Source organism: Thunnus maccoyii, chromosome 16, assembly GCF_910596095.1.
Source record: "Thunnus maccoyii chromosome 16, fThuMac1.1, whole genome shotgun sequence".
Taxonomy (NCBI): Eukaryota; Metazoa; Chordata; class Actinopteri; order Scombriformes; family Scombridae; genus Thunnus; species Thunnus maccoyii.
In genome coordinates, this window is record NC_056548.1 from 5,096,681 (window position 1) to 5,123,889 (window position 27,209).

The 27,209-nt window shown below is 40.2% G+C and overlaps 1 protein-coding gene and 1 long non-coding RNA gene across 2 annotated transcripts in view; one reads left to right on the plus strand and one right to left on the minus strand.

Annotated features, from left to right (window-relative positions):
- Positions 1-20,073, minus strand: part of fgfr3 (fibroblast growth factor receptor 3) — a 125,693-nt gene extending 105,620 nt beyond the window's left edge. Inside the window, exons 1-2 of the mRNA XM_042436810.1 lie at positions 19,768-20,073; positions 10,683-10,759 (exon numbers count right to left, since the gene is read on the minus strand). The gene's annotated coding sequence lies outside the window, so the exon portion shown is untranslated. The remainder of the gene's footprint in view (positions 1-10,682; positions 10,760-19,767) is intronic.
- On the plus strand, positions 13,150-26,574 carry LOC121913951. The gene is made up of 3 exons (XR_006100416.1): positions 13,150-14,419; positions 17,143-17,206; positions 25,896-26,574. It is a non-coding gene; the product is annotated as an uncharacterized LOC121913951 (long non-coding RNA).
- Positions 26,575-27,209: the final 635 nt, after the last annotated feature.

Genomic DNA, 27,209 nt, shown 5'->3' on the forward strand with positions numbered 1-27,209 from the left:
CAGCTCTTTCTTTCTTCTTCACCCTCTTTCGCTTGTGTTTTCTCTTCTTCTATCCCTCACATTTTTCCCTCCTCAAACTCTCTCTCCTTCTCTCTCTCACTTACACACACACACACACACACACACACACACACACACACACAAACACACAATAGCAGCTGTGACAAAGCCCTCTGCAGGATTAGCCAGCCTTTGTTGGCAAAACACAAATTACAAGTCTTTTAGCACTGACTCCTCCCTCCCTGCAAGTGAGTGAGTGGTGTGTGTGTGTGTGTGTGTGTGACAGAGAGAGAGAGAGAGAGAGTTAGTGTATGTGTGCAAGCATATGCATGTGTGTGCTTGTGTTTCTCGCTCAGTATGATGTACGCAAGTGTGCTCAGGATTGCATGTGGGTGTTTTGGTGCCTGCGTGTCATGCTGTGTGCAGCCTGGTGAAACCAAGCAAGTGTGAGTGTGTGTGTGTGCATGTGTGTGTGTGTGTGTGTTTATGTAAGGGGGTGTAGAGTGTTTTAAAGAGAGGGTTTTGTTATCAGTCCCAGGCCAGCAGAGAAAACAGGCGTAACAGAGAAGAACCCTTGACAAGACGTCGTCTGAAACACCGAGGAGGAGCAAGTTGTCAATTAGAGACGTCTCTCTTTTAAACCCGCAATGCAGCTGAGTTTGTGCTCTTCTCCTGCTTTAGTGAGTTCAAACCCCCCCCAAATGTCCCCTGATGTGTGTGTGTGTGTGTGTGTGTGTGTGTGTGTGTGTGTGTGTTTTTTCTCACAATCTTTGTTTAGTCGCATCTGCACATGATGAAGCTCTGGAGGAGATTGAAGACAAAACAAGAACAAGGTGGCAACGCTGCAGGCTGTTTGTCGCTGTGTGTCGTTTTGTCTTCATTCAGATGAAGACGCAGAGCACAGAGCACACAGACCCATTACCCAGCTCACCTTGTTATATAGTCTCACAAACAACAAGCTCCAGGAAGCTATACTCTAACAGATGTGACAGATTGATCAGTTAACATTTAAATTATTGTGTAAACGTTCCGTTTTTTATGGTGACAACCCAAAAAATAAACAGATATTTCATAGATTTAATGATTCATGATTTCTTCAAAACTTAATTACTCAAAGAACTGCCAGTGGAAAAAAGTTAATTCTATTTGTTCCAGTGTTACAACATCCACTTATTTTAACAGCTTTCATTTCAAAAGTCATAGTAAAACTGCATTGAAATTGTGGAAAATAATCTGACACCACTGCTATTTCTTTGCCACTGGTTTTTTGGTATTTTCATATTTTCATATTAGCTGAAGGATACATTGGATTGAAAAATGTCTCCGGCTTATTGGGCTTCTGAAACCGTTTCAAAACATTGAATAACTATCGAGCGTGTGTTTAATCTGCGCATGTTTTATAGGTTTCTGAAGATTTCTGCCTTAAGGATTCCTCTCCTGGAGCCAAAACAAGCAGAGGAGTATTGATCTTCATTGATCAGCAAAGGGAGCTCAGTAATCATGTGGGCAGTAAGGTCAGGAGAGCAACACACGCAATACTTCAACAATGCTTGTTTTTCCACATGTACGAGAATAGAACATATTGGAAGTTCGTCACACATTCATCAGTTTGTCTAAGATCAGTTCTGGTCAGAGAGGAAATGTGAGAATGGTGTCAAACAGGAAAATTGTAAAGCGTAGTTTATGTGCTAAAGTGGTTCTGCACACCGTTAGATAAATGACCAAATCCATCTCAGACACACAGACTACCAGACTATAGTGTTACAGTGTTTGGTTGTAATTTCTGCATGTTCTGAATTGTTGATATGGTTTATACAGACTTGGCGCTTAAGGAAAAACTGCACAAAGTACAAGCAATAAGTCTGTGGTCTTCCAGACTTTCCACTTCTACTTGTGATGGGTTTTGATGCAAAATTGCACTGGACTTTGGTCCTTAATCATTTGCAGTTCTCAATGGCAAGAAGAGCTAAGAATTTGAACTTCAGGCTCAGAAATCCTGTGATTTGCAAAGTCAGTTTTTTTTTTTACCATTGAAGATGGTCTGTGATGCCTCATTATACAAAAAGAGAGCAGAGAGCCAAGAGAAGTAAAAGATCCAACGCTGCTCAGTCTAGTTTAGTTTTGTCAATTCATCACTTAGAACTATGTGTGTTTTATTGTAAGCAAACACAAAATTGCTTGAATTGAACTGCTTTTTGTGCATCTTTCTTAAAAACATTTATTTTTAACATTTTAAAACTTGCATTGCTTGCAACACATGTGCAACAGTATTATTCTTCTTCTCTTTTACTGATATTTGCATTTATGGTGCAAATATTTGGAGTTGGTTCATTAAGATAAACCTTTTCAGAAGAAGTGGGCGCAACAAGGTGACGTAATTAAACGAGGATGATGTGACATTTCTGTTTGTTTGATGTATTAATTTGAGGAGCGTTACAGGTTCCTCATCTGTTCACACAGATCTGATGTTTTCGTCTCTTCAGTGGAGCGGAAACGTACTGTACATAGACGTTTAATTCACATGCTTCATGTGAGTCATGATTTAATTGCTGAATCTCTTTCCTTTGCGCTTCGTCACATTTTGCATACAGCAACTTTTCCACCTCAGCCAAGTGTAAATACTATTATGCATTATTTCCAGATTTTTTTTTTATTTTCAGCATTTCCACTCAGGTTTTTTTTTTTTTTTTATGCATAAATTGAAAATACGAATAAAAATAGGTTGATGGAAACACACCCACTGCCATCACATGATAACACCCTCAGCACTGTGTGGTGTATATGTGCATCGTCATCCACATGTTGATCAAAACATCAGCATCCTTAGTGGTCAAAAACTCCACAGTGGACCTTTCATGTTGCCATAAATGTGACCAAAGTCTTGATAATAGAGAATAGACCCTTCTTCTATTTAAATTTCCTCCCATTACGGCTGATGACACAAAGCAGCTTTAAAGGATGGTGCATTACAATTTAAACCCTTGGTTAAAAAATAATGACTCTTCTCATTAGATCCTCTATATTTCAGAGAGATTTGGAGGATGAAATTTAAAAAAGTGAATTTTCTTTCTCCAAAGATTTGACATTTTGACATAAAGCTCACATTTTTTTAAAAAATCACACTGCTAGCTGTTAGGTAAACAGCTGTGAAATGTTACTGGCTTTAATCAGTTAAGCAGTGAGGTCAGCCGTGTCAATATTTTCCCATATCTGCTGAGCATTGTCTCCTTTATTTACCTTCCCGCTCCCCTTTGGGAATAGCATTCCACTTACATCTTAAGATGGCCCCAGATCACTTAAGCCACTGACCATATGTCATAACTCTGCGCGGGATTAGGCACATTCTCCACTTTATGGGCTAACTTGTGGGAAAGTGTGTGCAACGTTGGACTACCAGTATTACTTGGAGAAGATCCACCTCAGATCAGGATTGTCTGAAGCTTTTATTCAAACCTGTCTTGTAAAAACAGAAGTACTTAATTTGCAGAGAGTGAGAATGAATAAATATCTTGAAACCGGGCTAACAATAAACAACAATAAAGCCTTCACTCATCACTATGTATGAAGGTATTAATAATGCCACAACCACACAGACGTCCAGGTAATTTCCTTTTGTTCATATTCAAGTGGCACAGTGTGTAATCCTTGTTTTGTTTTTGTCTCCATCTTTGTTGCTACGTGCTAATCTCTGTGGTGTTTTTGTGCTTTATTCACCTGTCAATCAAACAGAGTGGACGGTACCGTAAAGCCTCATCTCTCACTTCCACTATAAATCAAGTTCCAGAGCCAATCACATCACTTCCTGTGTTAACACCGCAAACGTAAACGCTTCCATGAAGTGAATAATGCTCGAGACTGTGTTTTCCGTCGTCAGTTTGTGGTGGAGAACAGAAGAAAATGCTTTTATTTAGATTAAATAAAGGTGATTTCTTTAAGGCTGTGATACATGAAGCAGGGGACGCTGGGTATTCACACTGCTTCAACCAAGAAAAGCTTTAAATCCCAGTTCTAGCTTCTTATTACTCACCATGTTGCAATATTCACACTGATCTCATTCTTAACCGCAGAGCTCTGTCCTGCTGAATCTAGCGACATAATGAACTCAATAAAACAAAGAAATCCAACTTGATAAAGAGTTCAGAGACGTTACTGACAGGCAATGGGAAAGGAAACAATGCCACAACTGTTGATTGCTGATACATTTCCATTTCTCTTATAAATTAACTGTGTATGGTTGTATCCTCTTTGGAAATTGTTTTGTTAATGGTCCTATGTGGAGGCACTAACACCACAGGACCACACTGTGAAGGATTCAGAAACACATCTGCTAATAATGAAATTAACTGATTTCTGGCTCTGTGAGTGTGGACCTCTGTGTACTTTATTTGACATTTCTATCGTTAATGTGAGCTTTAAGGACAAAGAGGGTATAAACTGTCAATTTTGAAGCCACAACAATTGTTTTACCATAAAATATGAGCATGTACGCTCCTTTTCCGTTAGTCCTCAATTCAGGTAACTAAGACATTTCCTTCAAATATAAAAATAAGCAGGTTTTTTACAGTGAACTTAAAGATAAAGGGAGATTTAAATGTAAGCCTGATATTTAGCACTTTATCACTTGACACTAGTTTTATTTAAGGTGCATTAACCTGCGTATTAATCACTGGGAAGCACAAAATAATTCACCATAAACACCCATAGAGTCCTCTAAGTGGGTTTTTTTCTGTTTTCGAGGCAATAAGGACACTCAGCGGAGACAAGTAAATTAGGCCAGCAGGGACCACTTGTAAGGATTCACGTCCCAAGCCCCAATAATGACCTTACAGTGTAACGATTATAGCAGCAGGGAGCAATAAGAAGACAAATTCCCCATAAACCTGTTTTAGTGCTGCATTTATGTAACATATAACCTTCAAAGCCTGATGGAAATCAATGTCATATTTTATGCATATTGCAGACGAAGATAAAAAAAAAAGCAGCGTGAGTACAGTTGTGATTTGTATTCATGGTTTGTGTTTGAGTTGGAGCTTCACACCTGAACACCAGTGACTCCGGGGTCCAAACCCAAGCTCTGCAGGGTTTGGACCTCTGGAAAACATCTGTGATTGTTTACAGGAACTGACTAAAATTCAGACTAAAAGTTGGGAAATGACTGGGCAGTTGGTACAGTATATGCATGATTGCAACATTTTGTTGAGTAATATGCCAACTTTTTTATTTTATTTTGGGATATTTGTTTATTAGATACAATCTGAAAAGTTTTCAGTGTATTTTTAAAAAAAAATGAAATCTGGTCAGTTAATTCTGTTAATCACCTGGATCCAGTTACCACCTGCTTGTATTACGTCATCAGCTGCAGAAGCCAGTTGGAAAGGATGAAGATGTTTTGTATGTTTTTCTTTTATCTTTGTTTTCTGATACATGATTAAGCTGAAGATATAGAAGAAGAAGAATAAGAAGAAGAAGAAGAAGAAGAAGAAGACATAAAAGTTACAATAATAATAATAAGTGAAATGTACTTATATGTGAATTTAACATGTGAATTGCTGTTTCACATGTTAAATTCACACACAAAAAACATGAAAACCACATGCCTTTATATGAGTTTATCACCTGTGAAATGTGTTTTTTTGTGCTTTTTTATGTAAGGGCTGGTATTTTACCAATGTAGAAGTGGACCTGAAACGGACTGGACAGTGGAGACCAACCCTACCCACAAATCTCTGAGAAGTCTGTTATGTTTCAAGTGTGACCCCAGATAGATGAGTTTTGGAGAGTGAGGTGGTTAAAGAAGGCTTTAATTTCTTATTTCTGTAACTCTAAACTTTCTTGGAGCAGAGTTACATTTGGATGTAAATAAACATACAAGCTTCCTACACAAATGTCAGTTAAACAAAACCCCTGTTTTAAAGTTATCACCCTCATTCCTCCTCACTCGTTTACAGGTTTTTTTATCAGAGAACTCGGAGGCAGCAGAGTGAAGAATCCAAGATATGCAGTGTCAAGCGGAGGTGGATAACTGCTCGGCACTCGGACCGGATATGTGACAGTCTTTAGATTCTTTGTGCATTTAGTACCTGTCTGTCTGCCCTGCAGGGACGTGCTGCTACCTTCAAAACACCCACTCAGCCTGCACTCCAGTCGCTGCACAGCAAACACAAAGGAAATGTGTGCATGCAATCACATCAGAAATAACTTTCCGGATCGTGGCTCAAATGACCTGATTTGTGTTATGATATTTCCCTGCAGAACATGGGGAGCCTAAAAAAAAAAAGTGTCTAGAATGTGATTAGACTGATTTTTTTCTTTAAAAAATGCACTGTTGGAATGAAGTGCTAAAGCAGAACAAAATTATTAGAGTGCTAATTTCAGTTCTACAAACAAGTGAGCTTCATTAGTTGATTATAAAAACTGTCTCATTAAAGCAATCATGATGGTAATACTAAAAATCAATTTCTCAGAATCTCTGCAGTCCCGTGGGTAATGGTGTGATTAACAATGGCGGGTAACATTAATTGGAAATCCATAACAAATAACTCATAAAAAAAAAAGGATATGTATGTTGCATTGTGTGTGAGGTTTATGGCAGCTGGTGGTTACCTTGGAAACAGCAGTGGACGGCCTTTTAACAGGGTGGATGTTCGGCTTTAATGCACTTAGAAAAAAAAAGTGTATAGTTGACTGCGCTGAGGTCTGTGTATGTATGTTTGTATCTGTCTGACAAGAAACATGAAGAGAAATACAAAAAAAACAGCATTACTTTGTCACCAGAACTACAAGCGGAGATAAAACCTCGGCGTCTCTATGCGTTCTACTTCTTGTTATTTCTTGTTACTTGCTGGTTCAACACTTTGATCACCATATCATTAAACGTATACTGACACAACCAGCGACAGTATTTTTGTCTGCTCCAGTGAGTTTATTATAACTCAAAGCTGGCTGATACAATCTATTTAAAGAATAAGGCTGGCAATTTTCTATATTTTTGACGTGACGTGATGTTAGTTTGTTTAGGAAAGTCTTCAGTCTTTGAAGAGAAGTTCTGTGTAAGACAGATGCCAACGCAGTTCTGTTTAGTGCTTCACTAGCTTGTTGTGCTATATATCAAAACCTCTTGACTACGCACTAAAAGTTCTTTGAGGAAATTCACAATGTGGCACAAAGTCAAGAGGTTGTGACATGTGCTGTCTGCTTTACACTGAACTGCTCTCTGGGGACTGAAAATGTTATCGCTGCCATTAGTCTTTGGAGCCGTTTCTAAACAAACTAACGTGACCATAATGTTAATGGTGAAAGAATTGGTCACCCAGAGCAACGGTGTGATAGTTTTTGGACAACAACCCGAGTCTTTGGCACAGAGGAATAAGATATATCAGGCTTTGGATGCACACACAATACTTGTAACTATAATGTGGTTTGGCTCTGCACATGAGTTTTGTTGCCAGTAAGATAAATATAGAAAAATCACCAGCCTTATCCGTTAACAAGTTCCGCAGCGCTACAGCGGTGTCACACCACTTCCACCTTTTTTTTTTTTTTTTGGAAAAGAAAAACATTTTTATCCACACGGCCACAAGAGGTTGCTTGCTGGGAAAATGTACACATTGGTCATTTTAGGTGAAGGAGGAAGTGATGAATGCTCTGAAATACTGGGTCATAATGTTCAGAATGAATCAAAATCACACCCCAGAATCACTGTGTACATCTTATTAGCAATGTTGATTTGTCATTTTTAAGTGATACACTGCATTTACATCCTTGTGGTTTATTTAAAAATGTCTTTGCAACACAGGTGAGACACTATTTCTGGGTCAGAACCATGTCCCTACTATCATCCATCTTCCCCAAACAACCTAGTCTTCCCTGACAAAGTAATAACACCTCAGCGGACCCCGGAGCTTGATTGCCTGTATAAAGGAGGATCAGGCTGGACCGGAGCTCACATTGATCAGGACTGGTGCTCTTCAGTTTTCTCCTCTTTGTTCCTAGTAACTGCCTCCTCCTTTCTTCTGTCTCTGGATCTGTCTACTTCAGTCTGGGTCTCTACTTGTCTGTATCTGCTTTTGTGTCTGAATGCTTTTTCTGTTTCGCCGCCTTTGTCCGCTTGTCTGCCTCTCAGAATCTAAAAAGCGATAAACAATGTTCAAAAGCGTTCTTTGAGAGCGAGTTCAAAGTTAGTCAGTCCACCCCTCCTTTTCTTCTCCGTCTCCATATATAAATATATATATCTTCCTCCCCTTCTTCTGCTTTTTTATTGTTTTGGCATGAGTGGACGGTTGCCCAATTTTATGCTCCCACCCGCTGTCAGCGATAGTATATTTCAGCCCAGTTAAACACGGGTTACTATGTCTGGTTAGCGGTTTTGTTCGGTGTGACAACCTCGTCTGTTTTTTTCCCCCCTTGCCCAAACATTTTATGTTATGACAGCTAAAAGCAGGGAGCGTAATTACTGCAACATAGTAACCTGAGTGTTTCTGTGGGGGCTAAAGGACTGCATAAACACACACATCACTCTTAAATAGGTCGCATCCAAAATAGAAGACCGCAAATAACCCACAGTAATAGAAAGAGCTTTAAGAGCACTTCAGCATGAACAACACTAGTGGTAGAGTGCTTTAGATACAGAACAAATTCTGATATAAAAGCCTCCTGTTTTGCTCTGTTAGTTTGGCTTATTTCATTCTATAAACTAATATCTCATATAAATAGCTCGTAAAAACACACTGTAGGTACATACTTGAACATCTCTCCCTTCACACATAATATACATAGAAAACAACACAATCTAAGTACTAGAAAGCACTCAAAGAGCACCAGCAAGCCTGCACAATCTGCTATTTCTAATAATAGAGAATATATCTGCATCTGCATATGGATCTGCATCAAAATACACACAGTGATCATTTAATTAGAGTAATTACATTAAGTCAGAAAAAAGGTTTTCAAAAATGTAAAGAAATCTTTCCACCAAATTTCAGTGAAAAACTGTGACATTTTAAGATATTCTGCTCACAAACAAATTAATGGGATAGAAATCAAAAAACATAACTTAATTAGAGTATCTACTGTATTGTATGAGGATTAACAGTTTACGTATGTAAAACACTGTACTGTGTGTACAAATTTATATATGATGCAGATGAAAATGTGTCCTTTGGTTCAATTTGACACATTTACATCATATTGATGTTAATTAGTGTGTGTTGTCCCTGATAAATAAATTGATAATAATAATAATAATAAAAATATAAAGGCTGAATTGCAGATTGATATTGCAAATTAGCTAAAAATGAACCACGTATGATTTTGCACCTATTATGTAACGACCTGCTGATGGTGTTTTTTTGTACTTTTCCACATACTAACATGCTGGCTAATATATTTAACAAGCCTTAAAGTATTGCGCTACATTTTTTAATGTGGTTCAAGAAGATTTTTTTTATTAAACCTTCATTGAGCTGTTATTTCATATTAACTACCTCTGTTGATCTTGTGGGTTGCATTTTTTCCTCCCCTGTGCCCTCCAATAGCTGGGTCTTGCATTCTCACGATAGCTTGTTTTGACAGGAGTTCCACACTCCAGACGGACCGAGTATTACTTGACTCCAGACCTCCGCCTTTAAAGGCGCTGAGCCTTGCCTCAGAAACCCGATTAAAGCTTTGGACAATAATCTTCCTCAATTTCCACCCCCTCATCTTCACTCTCGGTTCCCCCGCCGCCCCCTCCGAGCCCCTAGGTCTCAGCCAGAGCTTCTCGGTTTTGGTCAAAAAAGTGCAGTGAGATCCCTGGCGCCGGGGTCTGTGTGTTTTCACAACTGCTTGGCTAAGCGCTAGGAGCAGCCTGATAGCTCTGCTCTGTCCACCTCCGAACGCTTAAGACAAAAAGGATCTTTGAGGAAGGGGTGTTAGTGTCAGTCAGTCCATCCCCCGCTAAACCCCACAAGTATTATGTTTCAATCCTGGTGGATTTACTGAACCGATTGACTACTGCTGTTCAAAGATAGAACCATGTCTGACTCTGAAGCTGCACTCCATCTTTAACCTGTCTTTCCTCTTCTGTACCTTTTATTTAGCCATCATTCATCTGGGCGGGGAGTGCTGAGCGTGCACACTCCGTTACAGAAACATACTGCTTCATATTTGTCTACTTAACGCACATTCACACCTGAGCTCCGTCCTGAGCCACATACTGAGTCTTGTTTGAAAAGTTGCAACTAATTATTACTTTCATCTTTCATTAATCTGTATTTTTATCTATTTTATTTGATAAATTATTTGATCCTCGAGCCCAAGGTAACATTGCATCAGTCTGTTGAACACAGTACCAAAACACAGAAAGATATCGTAATTACAAAGATGTAAAATGCAGAAGGGCAGAAAATCTTCACATGTGAGGAACTAGAACCAGCAACAGTTTTTGTGTGATCAATTACATGAAAGCTATAATATGTAATTATTCCAGATTAAAATGTCTAAAAACAACTAGATCCAGTATATATATGTTGTTGAGTTGTGTACTTACATTATCCCAAATGTTTCCAACAATTTTCAAACCCAGAGAAATCTGTAATTTTAATCAAAGTAACGGACCGTTTCATTTGGTCGCCTGTCAATGGCGTCATACCTCTCTATCAGAGTACAGTGCAGGTACCTTGGCTGTAGAGAGATGCGTTACTCACTTTCTTGTGTCAGGTTTTCTCCTCATGGTCCAAACGCTTGTCTAACCTGCTCAGTCACTGCTCACTTGTTCCTGAAACTTACAATTATAGAAAACAGTTGTGTAGTTAAGACCATAGAGGCTGGGAGTGGCTGCAAAAAACAAAACTTTATATTGCAAGGCCTCAACATACCATATCAGATCTTTACAATAATTTGCTAGAATTTACTTGAATAAAATCGCAGCGACTTCTGGATAATCTAGTTGCAGCCATGACTTTAAAAATCTTCTGGATTTTCTGTACTCCAACACAAGCACTCCTCTCTCCAGCTCTGTCATGGCTGAATATTTAGCTGATTTTGACAACAACTCAACTCTCGTGAGAACGAGACTTCTTCTCGAGCGAGACTTGGTTAGACACAATAACAAACCGACCGGATCAAGCGGCAAAGAAGGTAAAGAAAAGGCAAAGAGAAACATTTTATTTCTCTGTAGGGATCCTTTCCATAATGCCGTCAGACACTCATAATAACAATCTGAGCCTATCAGAGGCAAAAACAAGCACTTTTAGTGGACATACATTGACTTGGTGCTGTTGCACCAAAGCATTACATTGCAGCCCGTTTTCAGGCTGCAGGCTGAAGCGCTCTCTCCACCAATTTCAAAAACTGTTGTCCCCATTAGTCACTTAGACACAAAAAGATGAGAAAATGGGGTCCAGGTTGAAAAATACCAAAGTTTCCCTTTAAGAGAACACCTTAGAAATGTTGCTTCACATAGTTTCCCTTCTCTTTAGCCTTCAGCAGCCTGCAAACGCTTGTATCTGAAGTATTTGATTCAATTTGGGCAGTTATGTAGTATATGAATGCATGGATGACAGATATTGAATGTCTGCTTTTGCCACTTAGTAATTACTAATGACTTCCACACACAGTGATGTCACACGCATACCCTCAAATTAAGAGTAAGAGACTGTGCTGCATGTGGAAGAGAAATTGTGCTCTTGTTTTAATTGATTTCACGGCACCATATATGTCTTTTTTTTTTCACCATTTTGATTGATTCATACCTCCGTTTTATTCTTTCATTATGTATTGGATTCCTGACAGGGTTGTGGTTATCAGATTCTGGATTGTCTGCTTGGTTTCTGCCCAACATTTCATGACAATACTTGCCATGCAAGGCACCGCTTTAGTGAGAAACAGCTGAAAAAGATATCAAGAGATCAAGAGCTCCTCCGTCGTCAGTACTCAGACCGGAGAATCAGTCAACAAGTTCTCAGACATGCAAAGGTTTTATATCCGTTGAGCTTCATTCTTTCTGGGAGCACACTGTATGTACACCACAGCATCCTGTGCCTACAAGTGATTTCATTTTTTAAATCCAAACATTTTCCCAACAGTGCTGCCGCTACACGGCTTTATACAAGACAAAACATCACGAACATGATCCTAATGCTGGCTCGGAGCCACGTGTTGTTGTGGAGCCAGTGTGCTGGGCCAGTTTGGCTGAACAATCTTGTAGATTAATAATTGTTGTTTAACCAGCCTCCTCTTCTTCACCTGCACCTCCTCTTCATGACTGAAGAGGATTTAAGAGGTGAAATCAATAACAATGTGAGTGTGTGTCTGTTGGGTCACCTGCAGCATGTGTGTGTGTGTGTGTGTGTGTGCATGTAGGCTCTGAAGCATGCAAAAACATACCCTTACACCTACTTTTGCACACTCACACACACACACACACACACATACACACACAATCAATCCCCCAATCCGCCTTCCCTCCCAGCATTCAAGGTGTGCCAGAGCGATCAGGGGAGAAGAATTACAGCAACACACGTGGGAGACAGCAGAAGAAGAAGAAGCTCATTGTGCAGCCACGCCTTCGGGCGAAGGGACAGAGTGAAATAACCACAGATATCAATCATGCCCTGGCTCAGCTGCTGGCTGCCGGGCCTGCGCCGACATTCCCCGGCAGGTGTGAAATACCAGTGGTGAGAAATAATTAACAGAGCAGTGAGGCACGGTAACTTCTGATGGGTTTTCTGCAGTGGTGTTTTTAAGACTCTCTGTCCACTGGCTTCTTAGTTAAGTCACGTTGACTTAAGTTTAGTTTGGATTTTCTAAAATAAGCACTGAATAATCTCTGATCTTTACTGACCTTCTCCATCAGGTCAAAATATACATTATGAAAGTCATAAATCTCGGCACCTGAAGTATTCAGTTACTCATTAGCCCTTTAAATCTAAGCTGTTACATGTAAGCTACTGCAACTGTGTTTTTTTTTTGTTGTACATGCTCCCATGTATGACCATCTGTTATCAAGTGACCAAAGTTCCATACTTAGCTTATGATGTAACCTATCTCTATGACAACTGAACCCTGGAAAAAAAAGCTAGTGCCTTGAGTTGAGGTTTTTTTTTTGTCAGACTACATCAAGAACGAACACCACAAAAGATCTTGGACGCATAATGACGTCTTCTATAGCTGAATCCGGTGGGTGATTTGTGTGTTGTGCTCTCAAGCGCCGCTGCCATTACTTGTGGTGTCGGACTGGAACCGAACACGTTTACACCGACAGTGAAAGCAGAGATCTGTCGGTAAATCATGGTCAGCAGTCAGATGAAGGTAGTCTGTGTGAATGTGGAAGTTGTTCAGTCTCGCACTAGTCTGACATTAATAATGATGCAGTGCTGTGTGGAGTAGTTTAGCTAATTAAACCCCACAGGAATGACTTGCTAGTTTATGATTTAACTCAAATTCTGTGATTTCTGTCATTGTTTAGTAAAAATGCATCATTTAGTAAAAATTGGAAACACATGATACTGTTAAAGTGGAATTTTGGGCATGAAACAGTACCAAGCTAATGTGGGGTTGGCAGCTCACCATCGACCCTGTGTGGGCAGATCATTTGGCCTTTAGTGGTCCCTCGTTGGTCAGAATGTGATGGAAACATGTGAAGTAAAATAGATTTGGTGTGAAGACAGACATGAAGTAGAGGCAAGTGACTTTTACTTTCCATTTTTTGTCTCATTGGAGTAGCTGATAACAGCAAAGAACAAAACTGATAAAACTGGACTAAACTTCATTCCAAAATCAGTTTTAGTGGATTATAACCTTTAGTTTAGTGGCATTTGATGATTATACGTTCAGCTCAAAAGGACAGATTTCTTGGCAAACGTGCTTAAAAAGTGAAATCTTTTAGCCTTTTAGAACCTGGATTCATCTATAGTCACAATATTTATATGTCTAACATGTTGCACTATAGTTTTGGCACCTAAACAGTGAAACAGTGAACCTCGTATTGTCAGAAAGAGACTCTCTTGGTATATTTTAGAGTCGTCCTAAGACGTATTCCTAAACCTTTATGTGATATTATTTCTGCAAGAATAATTGTTACAATTATAAATAACTTCTTTAAATTTATAGGTGTTTGTTCTGTGTGTATGTTTGTGCACGTGTCTATATTTGAATTTGACCTCTGAATCACTGCTGACATCTCCAAATGATCCAGCAAACAGACGTGACACAAAATTGAACTTCACTCTGAATACTTTCAATTCTTTTCTTTTTTAATCACTGAGTGGGTGTCTTGTTTGCGAATTAAACTATTCACAGTTCCAAATATGCTGGATCAAATTTAATTGTACCTTGTTTTATTAAACAGGTTCGAACGTCTACATAGAGACACAGCTTGAATGTGAAAATTAATGAGGGAGAAGGGTGTTGGCTGACAAGTAGATGTAAAAGGGCCTTTCAGGTGAGCAAATCCCACTTTTTAATAGCATCTGTAAATCTTGGTATCCCAAAACCCCTTTACACCCACTCTGAGTGCAGATCAGAACCACACCAGACAAAGAAAACAGTTAAATAAAATGCTTGCTGTTAGGAGAGTTGACATTGGTAATTACATATTTTGCAAGTCCATGCCTGTTGGGCTTAAAAGCGATGGGAAGCCAAGTCCTTCGGCAGTGGTTGTTTCTTTTTTTAACCTCTAAACAATATAAAGCCACAGAAGAAGAATGAAACTCCACATTGATGCCACTAATACGCACATCCAAATGACACCCAGTAACCGACACATGCACCTCTTTTTGCTGCAAACGCCTGTGACAACGAATTTCTCTGGGAGTATTCGTGAAGCCAAAATTTGTTGCTTGCACATGCATGCATGCGGGTTGGCAACAACAGCAGCGGAGGCTCTTCAGATGTCTGGTTCGACCGGTGAGCCATTATTGACTCCAAAGATCTAAGGTTGCACAAGAGCCTTCAGGTCATCAGAAATCTATTGAACTGTTGTTCATATTTGTTGTCAGCGGGTAAACCGCGCTCATAAACACAACACCCTTTGATTCTATTCTCAGATTGTTCGCTGTGGGTAATTAGTGCTCATTTTCATGACTGGAACAAATTTAATTGGCAAAACAAAGAATTGGAGGAAGGGAAGATGTTTAATTCATAAAGCATACATATATTGGCATTTATAGAAGACAAACGATATGGAGCAAATATTACTCTGTACCTTCCCGGAGCTCTGCAGCTTCAGATCTTCCTGGATTTGTCGGCCCGGAGGTGTAACTACATGAACGCTTCTCCCAGACTAATTACACTGCACTTTCGTTGCCATCCTTAATTAGAGGAACTAATGTTTGTATATGACTCCAGCAGCTGAGGATCTCACAGTCAGCCACCGCTTTTCCTGGCAAGGAGGCATATTGCTTCAATCCCAAAGTTAATAACGCAGGATGGTGCCAAGAGCCAATTTCAGAGGCATGCGTTGAACTGATGACCTGATGTTGAAAAGAAATACCGCGAGGTCACGGAGAGAGCGAAATGAAATAACGAGAGAGTTTCTGGATCTTATATTGGGACATATAAAGGATTTCTGGATTTCTGTCATTTCGAGTTGATGTGATGTTTGGGGGCTCTCGTCCATTTAGACCCTGGCAGGAAATTTTGATGGGTTGCTTCAATGTAAACACGAATGCTCCTCGCTTTGTTACAGCTACACAGAGGAACATGTGGGGAAGATGGATGTGGAAAGTATCAATGTGAACATGTAAGTTGAATGAATGTGAGGAAGGTTTATGAAATACAGCAATGCATTGATAAGTATCTTAAATTGTTAGCGAAACTTTCATTAAAACTTAAGAAATTTAGTATATACTCTATGTGACAAAATGCAGAAAGAGCCATGAAATAAGCATGAAACTTGCCCAGACCCATCAGCCAGATCAAATAAAAATATGATTGTAAACTGATTTGCCTGATGTTGTTATTTAACCTGCTAATTGTACAGTCATCTATTATTATGGGGTTTGTTTTGCTTCTTTTGTCCTTACGGTAGGATTGCAGTTATCCAATGAAAAACTCAACACCTACACATTGTACAAAAGCAACAGTCTTACAAATCCACTGCATGCCACTCTGGCTCTAATAAAGTCTAGGTCACAGTCTGTCAGACTGTACAGTATCACTTTTTAGGCATGCCAGATTGTACAATTGTTTTTCTACAATGTCAGCGGAAAAAAATACCAGATGCAGACAGAGACATTTCCAGCTATCCTTTAAGCTAACAGTAATGTTTTCATTATGTTACTTTGCTTTTTGGGAATACTGAAAAAATAATAGAACAATAAAACACCTCAACAACCAGATACCAGGAGTTAAATTCAAACTGTACTGGGGACTGCCCAGTTGTCCGGAGGCCCGTTATCCCAGAACCCAAATAGTTCAAAAAATGTCCCACTGCACTGAAAGCCAATTAGTCCGACAGCTTGTTATCCCGAAAACACCAATTGCTCCAAAGGCCCGTTGCTCTGAAAGTACACCTTCTGGAGTTGTTGGAGTTCAGTGACTGCCGGTCCTGTCCATGGTGGTGAAATTATGTATTTATGGTAAGGTGTTTCGATTAGGCTACCTCTACCTACCTACCTACCTTTTGGGTTAGGGTTAGTATGCACTAAATGCACTAAAAAGCAAGCATTTTATAAATGGTATCTTCACATTTGCACATTAAAATACATTAAGATCTTAAGGGCAAAAAACTCCAGGGAGAGTGTTTATCTCCAGAGAAATGGGCCTTCGGAGCGGTGGGCTTTTGTTTTCGGGATAACAGGCCGTTGCACTAATGGGCTTTCGGTGCAATGGGAAGTTTTTCGAAATATTGGGGCTGCGGAATAATGGGCCGTCGGACCAATGGCACGGCACCAATGTAATTGGGACTATATGGGTCATATATCTTGACGTCTCATTTGGTTGTGATCCTCATTTTCATGTATTTTATTTAATGCAAGACAGGAAATCTTTGATTCAGCCTTCTCTGCCACAGAGAAGTACAGTACAAAAACATCTTAAAAGTCATTACATTTCTACTCAAAAACCTGTTTAATGTCTCACGCTGAAATTTATTCCTTCGCAAACACATTTTATCAGTTTCAAGTGTTTGTAGTGTATGTGTGATCCATCCCTCCCTCCCTCCAGCTCTCCACAGAGAACACAGTCGTCGAGGGCATCCACGTTGATGATGGTCCAATTAAAAGATGAAGTAAGTCAATCCAGGGAAGCTTGCACCACATGAAATACATGTCATCTTTGAAGTAATTGCATCTGTATGTGCAGCGAGGACGGGCTCTGGAGAAGCCACATGAAGAGGGGTCATTACACTGAGGCAGTTCGCTGTCTATGCCATGATTCATATGGGCTAATATATGGAAAAGTAGCAGCTCTTTAAAATCACTGCATGTGAAGTTCTAGTACTGTTTGTACTCTGTACGAGGCAGAATGTAAAGACATGGCGCTTTAGACAAAGAGGCCATAGCACACATGTAAGAGAAATATGTGGAGTGCAAGAAAAACATGTTTACTTTCCATACAGAGACTCACAAGTGCTCAAGAAAGAAAGACTGACTTTGAACGCGTGTTTTCAAAAAACGTTTTTTTTATCGCTTCACATTTTGACGTGCGGGTCTGACATATCAATTGTGCAGAAAATGAATACACGACAGCTCCCACATAAGCTCTTTCACTTCTTTCTCTCTTGTACTTGTTACATTGATATTTCTGAGCAGCACAGGAAACACGCTGCCATTACCTGAGAGGAAAGACATGAAAAGATTGAGAAAAAAAACATGAATCTTAAAAAAAAAAAAAGCTGCAGCTCAAACTAGGACAGCGATGAACTACTCCAGATGAAACCAATCCTTATTTCTCTGACCTGCATGAAACAAAGGTTTGAACACTTCAGAAGTAGGGGCGTATGATTTCTCACCTCTAACTTGGTCCAATTTTTAAAATAGATGACTTGACACTTTCAGTAAGCAACCAATTTGTCTGCAGCGGGTGTTGTCACTGTGGAGTTTGCATTATGGATCGGTAATGAATCCAGCTCTTAGGCTGCATCAAGTAATATACAGCAGCCCTGTTGCAGAACAATGAGTGTGTTTTTCTCCTGAGAGGCACAAAAGTCTCAGCAACTGAAGGTTTCCTGAAGGCATAAAGTCTCCAGAGTTTCAATGAAGAAGAAAGACAGACTCTCTAGCTTTTGTACAAACTCAGCTTTGATAAATGGCACTGTGTTGCAGCACTCTATAGACGTCCTTATTATATAAATCAGTTGCAATTTACTGAAAGGCTTTCTAAGACTCAAGTTATTTTTTATGAATTTGTTAATGCAATGGAGAGAATCACTGTTTATCAACTCGCATCACTTCTGATCATGCAGAACCTGTTTACCTGTTAACATCCTGCTGCCTTCCTGCCTCAGCCCATTAGAACTGCTTGATTTGACTACATGAATGTGGGTAACCCTGTTTCTCCCAACCTGTACCTGAACCTCTCTGTCCACAGCCTACATCTCTCTCTCTCTGACTAATCCTGAGCCTGAAACTTGCTTTTTTTGTCCGAGCCTGAAATAGTTCCTGTATTTGAGCCTGAACATAAACCTGTCTCTTTGTCTGACCTTAAAACAGCTTGTTTTGTCTGAACTCAACCCGCAATGTTCACAGCAAGCGGCCGCGTTGCATTCGGGCTCCGTCGCGGCTGCAAGAGACAATCCGCTGTCATCCTAGCCGCCGTGTGTGTGTGTGTGTGTGTGTGTGTGTGTGTGTGGACAGACACATGCTCTTTCCTCCACTCCATTATTTTTACACACCGGCTCTATTCTTGCCAGACTGACTTGTGTCTCTGAAGCATGAAATTAACTTGTGAATGTATAATAATGCCTGTATTATTGACAGTTGACATAAAATTAACTGTTAATTATGCAGTTCATTTGTTACTGACTTTATCTCGACACATATCTGTGTTTGGATTCAAAACGAGGGCTGACGGAGGCACAAAACGGTTGTCATATGCAAGTACAGCCACAACCATCTAAACAAGCTGCAAACATGTATTAAACATTCTTTTAGGGGTATTAAGTGTCTTACGTATGTGGCTGCTGAATAGCAGACTCTGAAACGTATTAGTGGACACTAAAAACAGCCACTTCTCTCACTGTGCAGGCTTGAGCCAGAGTCTGTCTGAACCTGAACCTGTCTCCTGTATAAACCTGAGCCTAAACCTGCCTCTCTGTCTGAGCCTGAAACTTTATCAACCCGTCTCTGTCTCTCTGATTCTCTCTACTCTGCATAACATTTACACCTATCGATAAAAAAAACATGCTAGAGTTTCCTGTAGCAGATGGATTTTGGCACTTTTAGTCTCAAGTGTATTACCTGATTGAATTGTACTTAAGCTCATTAAAAAGTAGGAGTAGAGTGGGTAAGTTTTGCTAAACTAAAGCGATCAGTAAAAAGGTTTTTCCAGTACCACTCGACATGTACAGTATACAGGGAGGTAGACAGATAAACAGACAGACAGGTAAAGAGTCAGGTAGCCACAGACAGATGAGTAGAGACAGGTATTACTCTTACAGCACTAGTGATCAACAGTAATTATCTTTTCTGACCAGGGGAAGGTTGTCTTTTAATGCCTCCCTCGCCGCTGACAGCTCATTAATCTTCAGCCGCCGAGCAGAAAGAGCCCGGGCTGCCAAGCACCACGGCACAAACCTGTTCTGACAACGGAGATACATACCTGAGAGATGACAAAAATAAAATCACTCACCCCTGCTACCTCGAGAGGCTCCGCTGCATAGGATCTTGTTTACATGTATAGCTTCATCAGATCAGACAAGTCTCAGATTTATAGCTGAGAAAGAGATGGGATCTGTTACAGTCTGTTTCCGTCTGCTTTCAGCTTTTGATCAGGAAAGTATTTTGAGAAGTCCTGGGAGTACGAACACAAGCGATGACTACATTACAGCTGAGATCATTTCAGGTTTACTCAAATGACAAAGTTGATCCGTTTGTTTTTTTGATATCAGCAAAAGTGCTTTTTGGCTCAATGAGAAAAATAACAAGCGGAGGCAGGTAGGCATATGTGAGTTTTGTTACAAAGTGAGAATGGAAACAGAATCACTGCCAGCACAAACTGACAACAAATTGTTAATTTTCACACATACTAACCGAGCTGCAACTGCCACAGCTTGAAGCTGAAGCGAATGTGGAAGTACCTTAAAGTGCCACCGACAGCCGCTAGATGATGGCTCTAAAAAAAAAAAATGCCTGGCTTCACATGAGTCCCATTAAAAAAGCGTCACCTTCTCTCAGTCACTGAATTCAGGCCTTCTAATAAGTTTGATGTCTGCCATGTGGGCGTTGATTGACAGCTGTGATTGACAGTTTGCTCTCCCCGGCTCCGGGACTCACACTGAGGCGGACTATTGTCGCAGTATTTCATTAAGTTTAATGTTACTTGATAATGATACTTGACCTGTTAGCACAATTTAGCTAAAGTAGCTAACATAGGCTAAGTGTGCAGCGCTCAGTGTTACCAGTAAGCTAGCGTTAGCTTGGGTCCGAGGTAGCGGGGCGTGTTTCCAGAGCGTTAAAGGCAACACCCTGCACTTCTTATTGGGAAGGTCCTGTCTTCAAATGGAAAAGATGGCGCCGACCATAAGCTGCAACTCTTAGTTCAATCCAGTGACGTCACACCTTGCTACGTCCATCTTTACATACAGTCTATGGTAGCAACTTTATGCTGCTGCTGTGTCCTGCACTAAAAATGATTTTTCCTAATTTTCTAAATATAATAAATTAGCATGTTCCTCTCCAAGTTGTTGTCTTTATCCTGCAAAATGATAATCAGTTTGACTCTTTTGCAGATTGGATCCTTCATGTTTTAAACTCTCCAGACTGTTGAGATCGGTAGACGCATGCTTCCCTATTAGAAGCGATCCCAGAAAGTGAACCAATACCAGATGCTTGTTGATACAATGTGAGTTCATTTTCAGGCTTAACAACTCACATTGTGTAAAGCAACAATAAAACAATGCCTGTTTGGCTGAGTGGCATGCCGTAAACAGGCAGGCACGCGACCCTGTTTGCTGCTTGTTGGAGAAGAGAGCTGGAGCGTTTCCAGTCATTGTTAACTGTCCGTCAGAGAGAAGCACACTGCTGTCAGACTAAAACATTTACTTGCAAATAGTATATGTTTTTAAGAATTAGGAAAAGAGATGATTTTCTCCTTTTGACATCCATGCTCTTGCTGATTTCTAAAATCCTGCCGGAATATTTGTTTTGACTTTGACTTGGTAAATAAGAAAAGTTGAGCGTTGAGAACAGAAACTTACAGTTACATGGATGGATTTTTTTTTCCTGACAGCTGTCTGTCTGTGCAGGCAGGTCCTCAGTCCTCTGACAGCCTCACTTATCACTTTACTGCAGAGGCGAGAAGTGAGCTCCAGTTTTTCTGCTGACCTCCCTCCTTCTGACGGTGCCCGGAGTCGCTGGGATTGGCAGGCCCTCGCCGTGTAATGATGGTAATTCATTTCTATTAAACAGGTCCGTTATTATTGTTAAATCATTAGAGTGGCATCTAGGCGATTAACACACGCTGCCAGACAGCAGGCCGAGCGAGACAAATTAAAATCCTGTCACCTTGGCGGCCACCGCCGGAGCTGTCACCGCCTTCACACAGCCAAGAGAATACAAAGAGCTTATAGGCTTCATACGCTGTACTCAAGGTGAGATGGAATATGAAGACAAGCTGTGATGTTAAAGTGTAATATATATAGGCTTACACATACAGAGTGATAAAACACACAAGGCTTTTTAAAAATATATATATACAGTCAGTAACAAGTACAGCTGAGACGCCTCCAACCCCCAGGAGATGATGACACATCTCAACTCTAAAATAAATCTCAAAATAACAATAAAAAGCACGATGACAAGCTCAGACACAACTGCCTTAAATAATAATATCTTCATGACAGAAACAGATCTCAGAAACACAAGATTCATGAGGTGACAATTGTACATATACGTGCTATTATTCAGATCTTATTACTCTTCCCAGTCATATTATTATTACAGCTTAATTATATAGTTTGTTTGGCTGTTTTCCTTTCTGCAGATTATTTTATTAAACCTGCAAAACCAGTTTTTTTGGCCACTTGGGAGAAGCAGAACAAGCTGTAAACACAACATTTACATATAGTATTATCACCTTTCAAGTTAAAATAGCGAACTCGTTAGCAAACATTTGCCTGTTTACACAACCAGTAGATACAGAGCAACATTAGCAGTCATTTTCAGCCGTGTCTCCGGCCACGTGGTGAATATAAATCCAGTATTCACTCTCTTTTTGAGCTCTGTTCTTGACCTCTACCAACTCCTGAGGGAAAAAATGTGGCTTCTTCAGCTGCTAAATGCTCCACTATGTTCAACCATCTAGTTGTTAACTTTGTCTTTGTCTGTTGTTTGGTTCTGGCTCCTTCATGAGAACAGTGACAGAAAATTACAACTGTAAAGTTGTGTCCAATAAAACCATGAAAAATGAGTTGGAAGACGTAATAAAGTTCTATAAAGCTGAGAGAGCAGAGTCAGATGATAATTATCTGTGGGTTGATCACTGCGAGCGACCGCTTTCACATACAAGCGAGCTAGTCATGTGATCTATTGTTCATATAAAAAGTTTGATTACAGCTCCGTCAGAGGGTTTGTGTCTTTTTTTGTGTTTTCAATTTCACTCTATCTTGTTTCAAGTTCAAGCTGATTTATATGTGTTTCACATTCACTTTATGTTTTTTTCTACTTTCCCATGTTTCATAAACTATTTTAATAAACTTGAACTTACTAAGGTGACGCCTCTTCAGAGTAAATCTGTAACTTTAAGCAGGAGGAGCTCTCTTCCTGCTGGCAGTATGAACAAATAACACCAGAAATAAGATGAGTATATTTAAAAAGGTGTTTTATTTTAGCACGGACAAAACAACAAGTTTGTTTCTCTTATTTCACACCAGACTCATTCAAACTGTGGATGAGCTTTAGTATTCTTGTTTCCCGCCTGTTAAACTTTGTGTCTCTGGCTGATGTCTTGTTTCGGGATAATAACACTGTTATTCAGGGATCCCAAAAGCAATATGTGCAACATTAGATGTGAATAAGTCCCTTTAATAGATTTTCCTATATCCACCCCTCTGGTTTTATTTTTTATTATGTCTGCCTGGCACCACAAATATCTCCCAAGCCCGTCTGTCTCCCCCGCCACCACAGTAGCAGCTGATGGGGTGAGAGGGGAGTGTGACGAAGGATGGCGGAGGAGGACAAGGGGGGAGGAAGAGAAGGGGTAGGATAAAGAGTGGGAAAGCAGAGGGGACAGAGAGTGAGGTGAGGAGGAAGAAGAAGAAAGAGGAGAAAGGTGACAAGGAGATGAAGTTGAAGAAACAAAAATTGAAAAAAAGAGATGAGAGTAAGTAGCAGAGAAAGGAAGCGAAGGAGAGATATGAGAGGAAGGTGACGGGGGAGGACGGGGAGCAGAAGAGAGAGAGAGGGGCTCTGAAAGATGGGAGGAGGGAGTTAAAGAGGAGCGAAGGAAGGAAGAAAACAAAGAGGGGTGGAAAACAAAACATTTCTCATTTTCAGTTTGTCAGTCTTAGATAATCCCTCTAAAAGGCAAAACATGATTCACCCACCATGTGACTCATATTGCAGATCCTCACTAATGGTGCCAAATGAACAATTCAGTGGTAACACTATAGTATCGCCTACAAATCACTCTTCAGACTGCTGAAAACACTTATGTCTTAGGGGGGAAAAAATCCATAATAACTGTAGAAACACAGGACTATTTGTTATTGCTGTCCTGTTACATCAGAGTGCTGATGCTTTGACCTCTGACCTCCTCAGACTTGCCTGCTTCCACTATTGTTGGTTTAAGAATTGAAGTATATCCTTTTTTAGCAGAAGAATGAATGAAAATCGCTAAGAATTAGAGCAGCAGCTGAAATTTCTGAAAATAAGTGTAATGGAAAATAGAAAAACAGCCACTTTGCTGAATATTTATTCATTTAAAGCGTGTTTTAGAAGCCCATCTCTGCAGTAATCTCCTGATCTTGTGGTCATTACATACTCATGATGACCATTGATCACTGGCTATCACAGCACACTGAGTTAGTAGCTATTCACTACTAGCAGGTTTTTGTTTTATGGCTCTACAGACATAGACTTTACTCAGTCTTGAGTAATACAACTTTTTGTATTTTTTTGGAAAGACATATACAGCATTTTGAAAACCTTTGTAGGGCTTCTCCAGTGATTTAAGGTTCAGGTTCATGTTGGCTTTTACGTACAAACCAAGAGCAAACCTGTCTCCTAGAAACGACATTTATATACCACTAAAGTGCAACAGCAAATGTGTTTTGAAGGAAACATGATGCTGCCACGTTTTCTCTCAACATAATGTGAAAAAAAAGTTGTTTATGTGGAACGTATCTGGCAAGTCGCAAAAATGTTGATACTGCATTTATGGGTAAAATGTTACTGTTTTTCCGCCCAAATATCCAATCCTGCATTACAATATCTGCCACTAGAACCTACAGCATTATTAAAGTTTTTTATGGTTATGTTGAGGCACTGGCAGGACTTTTACACCACAAATGAACCGCACCAGAGTTTGCTTGGAAGTGAACCAGGACTGCCTGAAAAGGTGGGTCTCAGTCCAGTTGGCTAGTCCACACCAGAGTTCAATCGACAGCTTTCACAACAAACCTAAACAAACTGGGCAAACACACCGGAGTTCATTTTAACCAAACCAAACAGGTTAGGTGTGAAAGCAGCCTTAGTATTGCACATAAAGGTGGGGGGGGACTCATGAGAGACAAATTTCAGGAAGAACGGTCAAAATTGGCACAGTAGAAGCTGAGAAGACCTTGGGCGATTCAAACCTGAATCTGAGTCTGACTCTGGTTCGTTTTCTCCCTTGACACGATTTGTTTGGGCAGATCTGAACACAGCAATCATACTCTTGTGCAACCACACTGAGACCCTTTGAGGAAGTGGTCTGGGTCCAGTCCAAAAGCAATTCTAAAGTGGTTAGTTTGGAGCGAGAACGTGATCTGACCCTGACCTGACCCGACTACTAGGTGTGCTCTGCAAGTCTGAGCTAAACAGCATACTGGGGATGCTAGCTGCTAGCTGCAGCAGTTGCTAGCAGCTAGCTGGAGAATGCATCAGGATCCAACCTGGACTAGCGCAACAAAGTACGTTGCATTTTTTTTAAATTTGGGACTTTCCTGTGTTTCAAGGATAAGTTCACAACTTATCACGTCTGTTTTAAAACAACAGTCGGGTGTCCATATTAGTATTCCCCAAGCTGAGGCTGAGTTAACACTGATGACATCACTATAACATCATACGGGGTATGTTTGCTGGCTTTGCTCTCTCTCCAGAGTCACACAAGACATTAAACAACTGTTTTCATAGGATTAGCGCCGTCCATGATGAGTAAACTGATCTTGGAAATTGGTTGAATCACTTTTGACTCACTTTTGGATTTGGAAAATTTAATTCAATCTGTCGGTTTCAAACTTTAAAACAAGCAAGTGTTTTTTTTTTTTTTACAGTGTATACAGTTGTTCCTCAATCTTTAACCCAGTTTAAAAGGTGAGGACTTTGATTTATTACTTGAGGAAAAAAAAGGCCTCAAAGCTTTCTATCAGAAGATGTCTTTAGCATGTTCCCACGAGATCCACGTTTAGCAGTCAGAGCTAAATTAAATCTATTTATAGCGCATCTTAATCTAACACTTATATGTATAACCGCTCCTTGTTTTCCCTGCAGCGATGCCACTGTTTGTTTGATATACCTCCATTCTTTGCCAAGCTTTTCTTTTCCACTCTTTTCCTTCAGGACACATTTGTCAGAGGTTAAATACGTAATCTGTGCAAGGAAAATGAGGCGAGAGCTCCAGGAGTATTTAAGCACAGAGGAGCAACTCAGGGAAACAATGAGAAGATTGTGATTCAGGGATTCTAGTGAAATCGTGATGGACAAATTCCTCTGGAGCCAGAGTGGAGGTATTTCAGTATAAACCTGCTAAATGCCCCTGTGTGCCGCAGCAGCAGTTGCATGGTGTTGATGGAAAAAAAAAGTTTTATGTCCCAATAAAAGCCGGTTTACTGCAGACTAACTCGGTGTGTATTTATATCTATAAAAATAAAAAAACAGAGGGAGGACTCAGAGGCCTGCGCATGTTTTGTTATTCAGACAAGTGTGCACATGTGTGAATTAAGATTTTCAAATAAAGTCTTCTCTGTAGACTGTCTGAAACAAATGTGTACCCTTAAATGCCCTGCTGGACGGAGCGGAGAGTATAATTGCAAGTTTTACAGTCGGGCAACGGAAATTTGTTGGTGAACTTGAGCTTAAAATACTGTATAGATTTTTTTCTATAACAATCAGCCCTCAGTTACAGTTAGTTAAGTGTGTGAGCTGAAGACAAATAGCCAAAATGAAACCAGATTGTTCTCATTTACTCTCAGAAACTGGAATCAAACACTAAGCCTTTACCCCTAATTGCAAAGATCAAAGTTGGGTCCTATTTGTTTTTCTCTTCTAAGTTTTATTTTGAAGGGAGTCAGGATCAGGCATTTCTGACCAGGTTTTGTGGGGTTGAACAGTAATAGGACGGGGCTGAAGTTATTCCACCCGGGGGCCCAGAGGGATGACTGGGAGACAAACAGGCCTAAACTGGTCTCTGCAAACAACCGCCCTGTGGTGAAGATGCCCACGGCACAGCTGCCTTTCCCCAAAATGGGAGGGTAAAAAAGCTGCATTGGTTCTTGCGTGAAAGTATATAACTCTTATTCAGGATGCTAACCATGTGTTTTGTGAGTATGTGTGCGTATGTGTTGGGGTATGTGGGCAGCGTGTTATTCTGGTTTGCAGAGCTATAACTGGACAGCAATTCAGAGCACTCCTTACCGTAACCTCCGACCAAAACACTGGCTCGACTTTACTGGATTCACCCCACTGTTACTGCCGCCCTGCTGTAGAATTAGAAGGGGCAGATTGCTCACTGAATAATGGCAACCAGCTTCACGCAGGGCTGTTACATTGCAAAAAAATCTCCATCTTATCAAGTCATTTCATTTCAAGTGAGAGTTTATCTTGGAAAAAATAAAAAATATGGTGGATTGCTTTGCTGGAATCAGAATAAGAATA